Source organism: Ovis aries, chromosome 1 (assembly GCF_016772045.2).
Source record: "Ovis aries strain OAR_USU_Benz2616 breed Rambouillet chromosome 1, ARS-UI_Ramb_v3.0, whole genome shotgun sequence".
NCBI classification, from domain to species: Eukaryota; Metazoa; Chordata; class Mammalia; order Artiodactyla; family Bovidae; genus Ovis; species Ovis aries.
Window position 1 is genome coordinate 108,574,622 of NC_056054.1, and position 10,628 is coordinate 108,585,249.

A 10,628-nucleotide genomic window follows, 5' to 3' on the forward strand; every position below is an offset into this window, starting at 1 on the left:
ATGCATATCTAATTTGTTGTTTCTAATTGCTGCCTAGTAAGATGTACGTCCACGACATAGCACTTATCAGGACAGATGTGTTTTTTATCTAGGTTTTCGTGTGGGCAGGTGTGTTTTCCTAAACCCTCTAAAGCAAATTCTTCAATGCTGCTATCATTTGGGCCCTATTTTTTCCCCCAAGGACACTACATATTATCTTCATTTGGGCCAGATGTTCACATAGGTGTATCTGATCATCCCACTAAGAACACAACAATCATTTAATTGTCCTTCCAGAAGAGCAATTGCTGATGTGTAGCGAATGACAGACAACTGATGCCCTTCTGCAGAACCACTAGCATCCCAGGAAACAAGGATACAAAAGAGGGGGTTACCCTCATTCAATCCATAGATGACAGACCTTTATTTTAAACCCTAAATCAATAGTTTAAATAGATGTAGATTTCATGTGACAGGAGAGAGAGCAAGATTTGAGGCTTTACATTTTTCAGATGTGCACTTTTGCTGTGCTGACTGTTAAAAAGTCATGTGTAAATTCAAGAAGAAAGGCATTAGGAGTTTCTTAGCAGAGAGTAATCCCAGTTTGCTAGAGATTTAATGAGATGTGGCTCACAGAAATTACTGGCTCCATCTGCTGTTAATTGAAAAGTCAGTAACACTCTTGTTGTGCTTCAGTGTGAATTTCCTGAATGTGAACCTAGTCATGTTAAATATGAGCCTCACAGCTGTTGTCTTATCACTATCATGGTATTTATCAGACACGGAAATAGCTTCTTTTATATTGTCCTGGATGACATTCTATGCATTCATTACACGGGAACAAGGCAACACACAGTATAGCCTTTCATATCAGCCAAATGTTTGTTTGTGATGACATTGAGCTCATAATGGCACATGTAAAGACATTTGGTTCCCAGATTACTCTCCAAGGTAGCAGGTCATTGCTATTGTATCTAATCCCTACTATCTTGTTTTCTGCCTTTGGGATTCAGGCTCTGACTTGGGAATTCGGATCTTTGCTTTTCCGTGCTGACAATAAGAAGGCCATTGTCATCCAAAATTCAGACCATTACATATAGTCATTCCTTTTTTTCAGGAAATTTCACTCAAGCTGGGTTCTCATGGCTGACCCCCGGTCAACCTGCTGTCCAGGATCTGCAAACCTGCAAGTTCCTGTTACCACAACCAAAGCATGCTCAGGCAATTGGCAATGTCTTAAACAGGTCATCTAGCTCACAAAATTTCAGTGTTTCCTTGTTCCAATACAAACGTTTTAAAGTCTACAGATTTCTCTTGAAATACCACTTTAGTCAAAAATTGATGGACTTTCAAGGGAGGTTTCAATACATCTCTCACAATTATTAGTAAGTACAGTAGCCAAAAAAATCAGCATAGATATAAAAGATTTGAGCAACAAACAAAAATATTAATCTAATTTACATAGAATCTACCTTCAGAAACCAGACAGTAAAACTGTACATCTCACAAGTTTTGATGTGCAATATTTTTATTGTTCTTTGGTCTTAAGTTTTTAAAAAATTTTCAGCATATTTTCTCTTTTGACTAATAAATTCCCCAGAAGTAGGTTTGTAAACCAAGTATATGGAAATTTAAGCACTTACTTTTTTGTTATTAACTTTAGGTTAGTGATGCTATGGTCAGAGAATGTGGACAGAATTTATAAGCTACCTGTTCATTGAAAAGTATTGCAACTTTATGACTTAGAACATAGCCATTTATATATTTGATTCTTTTTTAATATAAATTTATTTATTTTAATTGGAGGTTAATTACTTTACAATATTCTATTGGTTTTGCCATATATCAACATGAATCCACCACAGGTATACACGTGTTCCCCATCCTGAACCCCCTCCCTCCTCCCGTCCCGTTGTATGCTTGAGGAGCTCACGTACCTCCTAATTTTTAGATGTAGAATTTTATACAGACCCAAATAACTTTTTTCAGGTTCATTGAGCTTTGCTTGACAAAATTATAATATATTTAAAGTGCAAAACATGATGATTTGATGTACATACATATTGTGAAAGTCTTCCCACAACTGAGTTGATTAACATGCATATCACATTTTGATCTTTTTATGTAAGAGAGCCAAGTTCTACTGTCTTAGTGAATTTCAATTATACAATACAGTATTATCAACTCTAGTCATCATACACTGCCTTAGATCCTTAGAATTTATTTATCTTATAATTCAAAGGTTGTACCCTTTTACCAACTTCTCATTCCCCCATCCCATAGTTACTGGTAACCACCATTTTATACTCTGTTGCTAATAACTTTTACTATGAACTTGACTTAAAAAAAATATTCCACATATGAATGATACCATTCAGTACTTGTCTTGTTTTTGTCTGGCTGGTTTAGCATAATGCTCTCTGTGCTTACCTATGCTGTCACAAATGGAAGGATTTCTTTCTTTTTAAAGGCTGAATATGTTCCATTATATATATTTTGTTATTTTTTTTTTTTTAAGGTTGCCCTTGTTAAGTGGAGCATAAGGTGAGCTGATGTTCAACAACAGACCAGGAGAGGAATTGAAATAGAGGTTTACTACTCACAGGTCCTGGAGGTATTTGGCAAGCCTGGAGGGAACACAGAGAAGGTAATGGCAACCCACTCCAGTATTCTTGCCTGGAAAATCCTATGGATGGAGGAGCCTGGTAGGCTGCAGTTCTCGGGGTCGAAGAGTCGGACACGACTGAGTGACTTCCCTTTCAATTTTCACTTTCCACTTTCATGCATCAGAGAAGGAAGTGGCAATCCACTCCAGTGTTCTTGCCTGGAGAATCCCAGGGATGGGGGAGCCTGGTGGGCTGCCATCTATGGGGTTGCACAGAGTCAGACAGGACTGAAGCGACTTAGCAGCAGCAGCAGCAGCAGCAGCAGCAGCAGCAGCAGCAGCAGCAGCAGCAGCAGCAGCAGAGGGACCACATCAGGAGGTCAAGGTAGGGTGCATACAGAGAGCCAGATGTGGGGTACGTGCCTTCATTAGGGTCTTTGGGTGGCATGCTTTGGGGTTCCCAGGTTAAGGCTGACTGGTCAATTAGAACCAAAAAAGCGGGAGTCTGGAAAGCCCCTCCAGGGTCATATAGAGGGGAAAACTAGAGGAAGGTTTTTCCAGTAGTCATGTACGGATGTGAAAGCTGGGTGATAAAAAAGGCTGAATGCCGAAGAATTGATACTTTTGAACTGTGATGTTGGAGAAGACTCTTGAGAGTCTCTTGGATTGCAAAGAGATCAAACCAGTCAATCTTAAAGGAAATAAACCTTGAATATTCATTGGAAGGACTGATGCTGAAGTTGAATCTCAAATATTTTGGTCACCTGAAGCAAAGAGCTGACTCACTGGAAACGACCCTGATGCTGGGAAAGATTGAAGGCAGTAGGAGAAGCAGGTGACAGAGGATGAGATGGTTGAATGGCATCACCGACTCAATGGACAGGAGCTTGAGCAAATTCCAGGAGATAGTGAAGGACAGGGAAGCCTGGCGTACTGTAGTCCACCGGGTGACAAAGAGTCGGACATGACTGAGTGACTGAACAACAACAAAGAGGAAGGCACTGGGAAGCAAGCAAAGAGAACTGCTGATCCCAGGCATTGCTGGAGAAGTCATATCAGGAATTTACATGTGACTCTATGGGCTGCAAATCAGGACATGTTCTTTCATGGGTTAAAGGTTATCGCAAGTCCTGTGGTTAAACAAAATTTAGATTTTCATTTTCTTGATGATAATTCAAGTTGAGGAACTTTTAAAATACCTGTTTTCTTTGGAAAAATGTATATTCAGGTTCTTTGCCTATTTTAAATTGATTATTATTTTTGCTTATGAGTTGTATGAGTTCTTTGTATATTTTGGATAATAACTTCTTACTAAATATATCCTTTGCAAATATTTTCTCCCATTCCATAGGCTGTATGTTCATTTAGTTGATGGCTTCATTTGCTACTTAGCAGCTTTTTAGTTGGTGTAGTCCCAGTTGTTTATTTTTGCTTTTGTTGCCTTTGCTTTTGGTACCATTGGTGTTGTTAAGTGACTAGGCTGTGTCCAACTCTTTGCAACCCCATGAGCTGCAGCATACCAGGTTTCCCTGTCCTTCACTATCTCTCAGAGTTTGCTCAGCTCATGTCCACTGAGTTGGTGATGCTATCTCATCCTCTGCCGCCCTCTTCTTTTGTTTTCAATCTTTCCCAGCATCAGATTTTTTTTCAGTGAGTTAGCTCTTCACATTAGGTGGCCAAAGTATTGGAGGTTTAACTTCAGCATCAGTCCTTCCAATGAATATACCAGATGAATTTCCTTTATAATTGACTGGTTTGATCTTCTTGGTGTCCAAGTGACTCTCAAGAGTCTTCTCTACCACAATTCACAGACATCAATTCTTCAGTGCTCAGCCTTCTTTAATGGTCCAACTCTCACATGCATACATGACTACTGGAAAAACCATAGCTTTGACAATATGGGCCTTTGTTGGCAAAGTGATCTCTCTGCTTTTTAATACACTGTCTAGATTTGCCATAGTATTCCTTTCAAGGAGAAAGAGTCTTTTAAATTCATGGCTGTAGTCACTGTCCTCATTGATTTGGAGCCCAAGAAAATAAAATCTGTCACTGTTTCCACTTTTTCCCCAATCTATCTGACTTGAAGTGATGGCACCAGATGGCATGATCTTTGTTTTTAAAATGTTGAGTTTTTAGCCATTTTTTTCACTCTCTTTTTTCATTCTCATCAAGAGATTCTTTATTTCCTCCTCGCTTTCTACCATTAGAGTGATATCATCCACATATCTGAAGTTATTGATACTTTTATCAGCAATAATATATTAAAATAAATTATTGCCAATACCAATGTTAAGGTGCTTCCCTGTTTTATTCTGTGGTTTTAACAGTTTTAGGTCTTACATCCAAATCTTTAATCAATTTTGAGTTGATTTTTATGGGCAGTGTAATATAAAAATCTAGTTTCACTCTTTTGCATGTAGATATCCCAGCACCATTTATTGAAGAGACTATCCTTTCCCCATTGTATATTATTGGTGCCTTCATCAAAAGTTAATTAACCATATATGCATGAGATTACTACTGGGATTTCTATTCTATTCCACTGATCCATGTGTCTATTTTTATGCCAGTGCCACACTGTTTTGATTACTAAAACTTTGTAATGTAATTTGAAATCAGGAAGTGTGATGACTCCAGCTTTGTTCTTTCTCAAGTTTGCTTTAACTACTCAAAGTGTTTTGTGGCTTTATATAAATTTTAGGATTGTTTGTTGTATTCCTATGAAAATTCTAATGAAATTTTGATAGCGATTTTACAAGATCTAATACCAGATGACCTAACCTGCCTCTTGAGAAACCTGTATGCAGGTCAGGAAGTAACAGTTAGAACAGGACAGGGAACAACAGACTGGTTCCAAATAGGAAAAGGAGTATGTCAAGGCTGTATATTGTCATCCTGCTTATTTAACTTATATGCAGAGTACATCATGAGAAATGCTGGACTGGAAGAAGCACAGGCTAGAATCAAGATTGCTGGGAGAAATATCAATAACCTGAGATATGCAGATGACACCACCCTTATGGCAGAAAGTGAAGAGGAACTCAAAAGCCTCTTGACGAAAGTCAAAGGAGAGTGAAAAAGTTGGCTTAAAGCTCAACATTCAGAAAATGAAGATCATGGCATTCGGTCCCATCACTCCATGGGAAATAGATGGAGAAACAGTGGAAACAGTGTCAGACTTTATTTTGGGGGGCTCCAAAATCACTGCAGATGGTGATTGCAGCCATGAAATTAAAAGACGCTTACTCCTTGGAAGAAAAGTTATGACCAACCTAGATAGCATATTCCAAAGCAGAGACATTACTTTGCCGACTAAGGTCCGTCTAGTCAAGGCTATGGTTTTTCCTGTGGTCATGTATGGATGTGAGAGTTGGACTGTGAAGAAGGCTGAGTGCTGAAGAATTGATGCTTTTGAACTGTGGTGTTGGAGAAGACTCTTGAGAGTCCCTTGGACTGCAAGGAGATCCAACCAGACCATTCTGAAGGAGATCAGGCCTGGGATTTCTTTGGAAAGAATGATGCTGAAGCTGAAACTCCAATACTTTGGCCACCTCATGTGAAGAGTTGACTCATTGGAAAAGACTTTGATGCTGGGAGGGATTGAGGGCAGGAGGAGAAGGGGATGACTGAGGATGAGATGGCCGGATGGCATCACTGACTCGATGGACGTGAGTCTGAGTGAACTCGGGAGTTGGTGATGGACAGAGAGGCCTGGTGTGCTGCGATTCATGGGATAAGAGTCGGACACGACTGAGAGACTGAACTGAACTGAACTGAATGATTATTTTGGGTAGCATGGATATTTTAACATTATTAATTCTTCCAACCTATGAATATGGATTATCATCCCATTTATTTTTGTCTTCAATTCCTTTTACCAATGTCTTAAAATTTTTTTTACAATTTCACAATTGAGATTTTTAAATGTAAATATTATAAAAGTGATTCATACTGTAAAAGTACAGACTCATAATAGGTAACATAAGATGGAAAGTAAAACTCCTCCTTCTCATTCCTTTAATCTTCTAGTGTCACAACTATAAACATAACAGTTTCTTTAAAATATTGGAATTTATATATCCTAACAAGTCACAATGCTTTGTTTCTTCTGTATTGGTTTGTTTTATGTAGTGTTGAGATACATTTGAAATATTAAGCATCATTACTGTTAGAATAGTAATGAAACAATTTTATAATAAATTATAGTTAACGTTGGGTTTCAAAAGTCCTATTTTCTTCACATTTTACGTTTTCTCTTCCTCATTAAAATAATATTGTTCAAAACATATCCTACCCCTATTGATCATCAAGATTTTATAGTCTTGTCTTGCAAATGCTGTACCTATATAATTAAACAGTTGATAAACATACAGAGGTTGAGCGCAAATAAAGCCCACAATGTACTTCTGTGTAATGTATGTACTAACAGGCTGATTTTGTCTTTGTTACATTTGACAGCAAGAAAAAATTAATTTGTTCTGTTCACTGCTGTGATTAAACAAAGAGTGGGTTTTCTTTCAGCTTCAGAGAGTAGATATTCTGAATGCTTTTTATTTGTAGCATGTGATGGAATAAATTTTCAAGAACATGGTAATACTGTACCCTTAATTAGAAATTTGGCAAAACTCAAAATTATATCACCCAGTATTAAACTACTAAGGAGGATCAGGTAAGAAGCAATTACCCAAATATAAAAGGCTAAGCTGTCCATTCTTTAAGATGCTACTTCTACATTTACCTGAACTTCTACATTTACCATGCTACTTCTTCATATCATAAGTGATATGAAGAGGCCAATAGATGTCAGCAGATTATATGTTACTTTTATCCTGTCTTTGATAAATGATTTCTTTTTTTAAGTTCATATGACCCTGTTTGAACACTAGCCATGAGTACTATGATATACCACAAGGTAGAGGTTATTTTTTCACTGTTGGTATTTAGTAAACCAACCCCTGTGCCATACAAAATTAATCTTTTCAATGGGTAAAATCAAGGCTAGTTGGTATAATACAATAATGCTGATGGCCACAATCAAGGGTTTATTTAGGGGAAAAGTAATCAAAACCTGTGATGCTATCAATTTCACAACTATTAAGGTAAAGGAAATGTTCCATTGAACTCGATACTCAGTTAAATGTTTCTGAGATCCTACAGGTCTTATAATAATTAATCATACCATCCCTAGGAAGACTAATGGCCAGAGTACAGTGACTTTGTAAAATAAAATCTGGACCCTTTGTATATTTTCTTCTAATCTTTGGAGAAATCATTGCAGTCCTCAAAAGAAATCCTCCTATTTCAAAATCCATTGCTCCTATCCCATACAGCCCGATTTTAGGAAGTCTTCTAGGAAAACAGAGAAGGAGATGGCACCCCATTCCAGTACTCTTGCCTGGAAAATCCCATGGACAGAGGAGCCTGGTAGGCTGCAGTTCATGGGGTCGCTAGAAGTTGGACACGACTGAGCGACTTCACTTTCACTTTTCACTTTCAAGCATTGGAGAAGGAAATGGCAACCCACTCCAGTGTTCTTGCCTGGAGAATCCTAGGGACAGGGGAGCTTGGTGGGCTGCCATCTCTGGGGTCGCACAGAGTCGGACATGACTCACGTGACTAATTAGCAGCAGCTAGGAAAACATGGGAAGTTTATAGCCAAAATGGCAACAGCAGTAAATGCACTGTCAATTACATGAAAACAAGAGATGCCTGGAATGTATTCTGAATCCAGACTGACTTTCAAGAATTTTCCAGGCAAGCATTCTGACATATCAAGTTTTCTTGCAGCATATTTTATAGAACAGCCCGGCCCCGAAGATAATTACAAGATGCTCAAGGAGAACAAATGTAGAGAAAATGGTCAAAATTGTTACCAGGGGAACTATTAAGAAAGCAAAGTCAATGAAGAATCATGTTCTCCAAGTGTGTGAAGAAAAAGATAAGTGCTGTGAGAAAATGATCCCAAGCCCTCTGCACAGGATGAGAAGTGTAGGCAAGCCCAAGCCCTCAGTGATTTCCAGAATGCTTGTTCCATTGTGGTCACTGACAAAAGTTTCCTTCATCTGCTGTTGAGAATTTTTCTTCTTATCCAGGGTTTCAAAATATTTTGTCCACCAGAGAGCCCCCAATTCTGGATTCTCATGTCCCTGATGAGTCAGGGATGCCCTGCGCTGAATGTGTGCTCTGCCCCAGGGGAGGAGCTGTGGGTTCTGGCCACTTATCCAGAGTGTCAGTTCATGGCTCAAGTGTCTCATGGACCTGAATATACTGACCTTTTACCTCCTTGGTTAACTTTATTTGCAAGAATTTTATTCTTTTTAATTTTATTGTAAAGGGGATTGTTTTCTTAATTTCTTTTTCCAGGAGTTCATTGTTAATATTTGGAAATGCAACTGATATTTTGTATATTGATTTTTGCACCTTTCAATTTTACTAAATTTGTTTATTAGTTTCAGTTTTTTGGTTGAGTTTTTAGGGTTTTCTATATAAAAGATTGTCATCTGCAAATAGAAACAATTTTACTTTTTTTCTAATTTAGATGCCTTAAAATTTTTCCTTATCTAAGTGCTCTGGCCAGAAAACTTCAGGTACTATGTTGACTTAAAATGGCTAGAGTGTGTATCTTTGTTTTGTACCTAATCAAAGAGGAAAAGCTTTCAGGTTTTCAACACTGAGCATGATTTTAGCTGTTGATTTGTAATATACTGCCTTTACTATGTTGAGGTATATTCCATCTGTATCTAATTTATTGAGAGTTATTTTCCTTATCATGAAAGGTTGCTGAATTTTGTCAAAGGCCTTTTCTGAATCTATTAAGATAATCATACAATTTTCAATTTTTATTTTGTTAATGTTGTGTATCACATTTATTGATTTGTGTATGTTGAACCATCTTTGCGTTCCAGGAGTAAATCCCACTTGATCATGATGCAATATTCCTTTTTAAAAAATAATTTTATTTATGTATTTTTGGCTGTGTTGGGTCTTTGATGCTGTTTGGGCTTTTCTCTAGTAGTGGCTAGTGAGGGTCACTCTTCATTTTGCTGCCCCAGCCTTTTATTGCAATGCCTTCTCTTGTTGTGGGGCATGGGCTCCAGAGTGTGAGGGTTTCAGTAGTTGCAGCACATGAGCGCAGTAGTTGCAGCTTGCTGGTCTTAAAACACAGGCTCAATAGTTGTGGTGCACGGGCCTACATGTGGGATCTTCTGGGACCAGGGATCAAGCCCATGTCTCCTGCACTGGCAGGCAGATTCTTTGCCATTGAGTCACCAGGGAAGCCCTGTGTAGTACTATTTTAACACAGTATTGAATTTTGTTTGTTCTTATTTTGTTGAGGAATTTTGTATTCATGTTCATAAGAGATATTGGCCTGTGGTTTTCTTTTCTTGTAGTGTCCTTGTCTGCCTTTTGTGTCAGAGTAATGTTGTCTTCATAAGATGAGCTTGGAAGTGGTCCCTCTTCAATTATTGAGAAGAGTTGGAGAAAGTTAGTGTTAATTATTTTATAAATTTTTGGTAGAATTTATCAGAGGTTTCTTTTTATTTTTGTGGAGGTTCTTGATTGCTGATTCAGTCTCAGTTGTTATTGGTCTGTTCAGATTTAGTATTTTTTTTTTTTTATGATTCAGTCTTGGTTGGTTGGATGTTTCTAGAAATTTATTTGCTACTTTCTAGTATCTCAGAGAAGACAATGGCAACCCATTCCAGTACTCTTGACTGAAAAATCCCATGGATGGAGGAGTCTGGTTGGCTGCCGTCTATGGGGTCACACAAAGTCGGACATGACTGAAGCGACCTAGCAGCAGTAGTTCAGTTCAGTTCAGTCGCTCAGTATTGTCTGATTCTTTGTGACCCCATGAATCGCAGCATGTCAGGCCTCCCTGTCCATCACCAACTCCCAGAGTTCACTCAGACTCGCATCTATCGAGTTGGTGATGTCATCCAGCCATCTCATCCTCTGTCATCCCCTTCTCCTCCTGCCCCCAATCCCTCCCAGCATCAGAGTCTTTTCCAATGAGTCAACTCTTCACATGAGGTGGCCAAAG

At 38.4% G+C, this 10,628-nt stretch overlaps 2 pseudogenes; both read right to left on the reverse strand.

Annotated features, from left to right (window-relative positions):
• Positions 1-618: 618 nt before the first annotated feature.
• On the reverse strand, positions 619-2,260 carry LOC101114159 (deoxycytidylate deaminase-like; annotated as a pseudogene).
• A 4,630-nt stretch (positions 2,261-6,890) lies between these two features.
• On the reverse strand, positions 6,891-8,838 carry LOC101114412 (phosphatidylinositol-glycan biosynthesis class W protein-like; annotated as a pseudogene).
• Between the last annotated feature and the right edge of the window lie 1,790 nt (positions 8,839-10,628).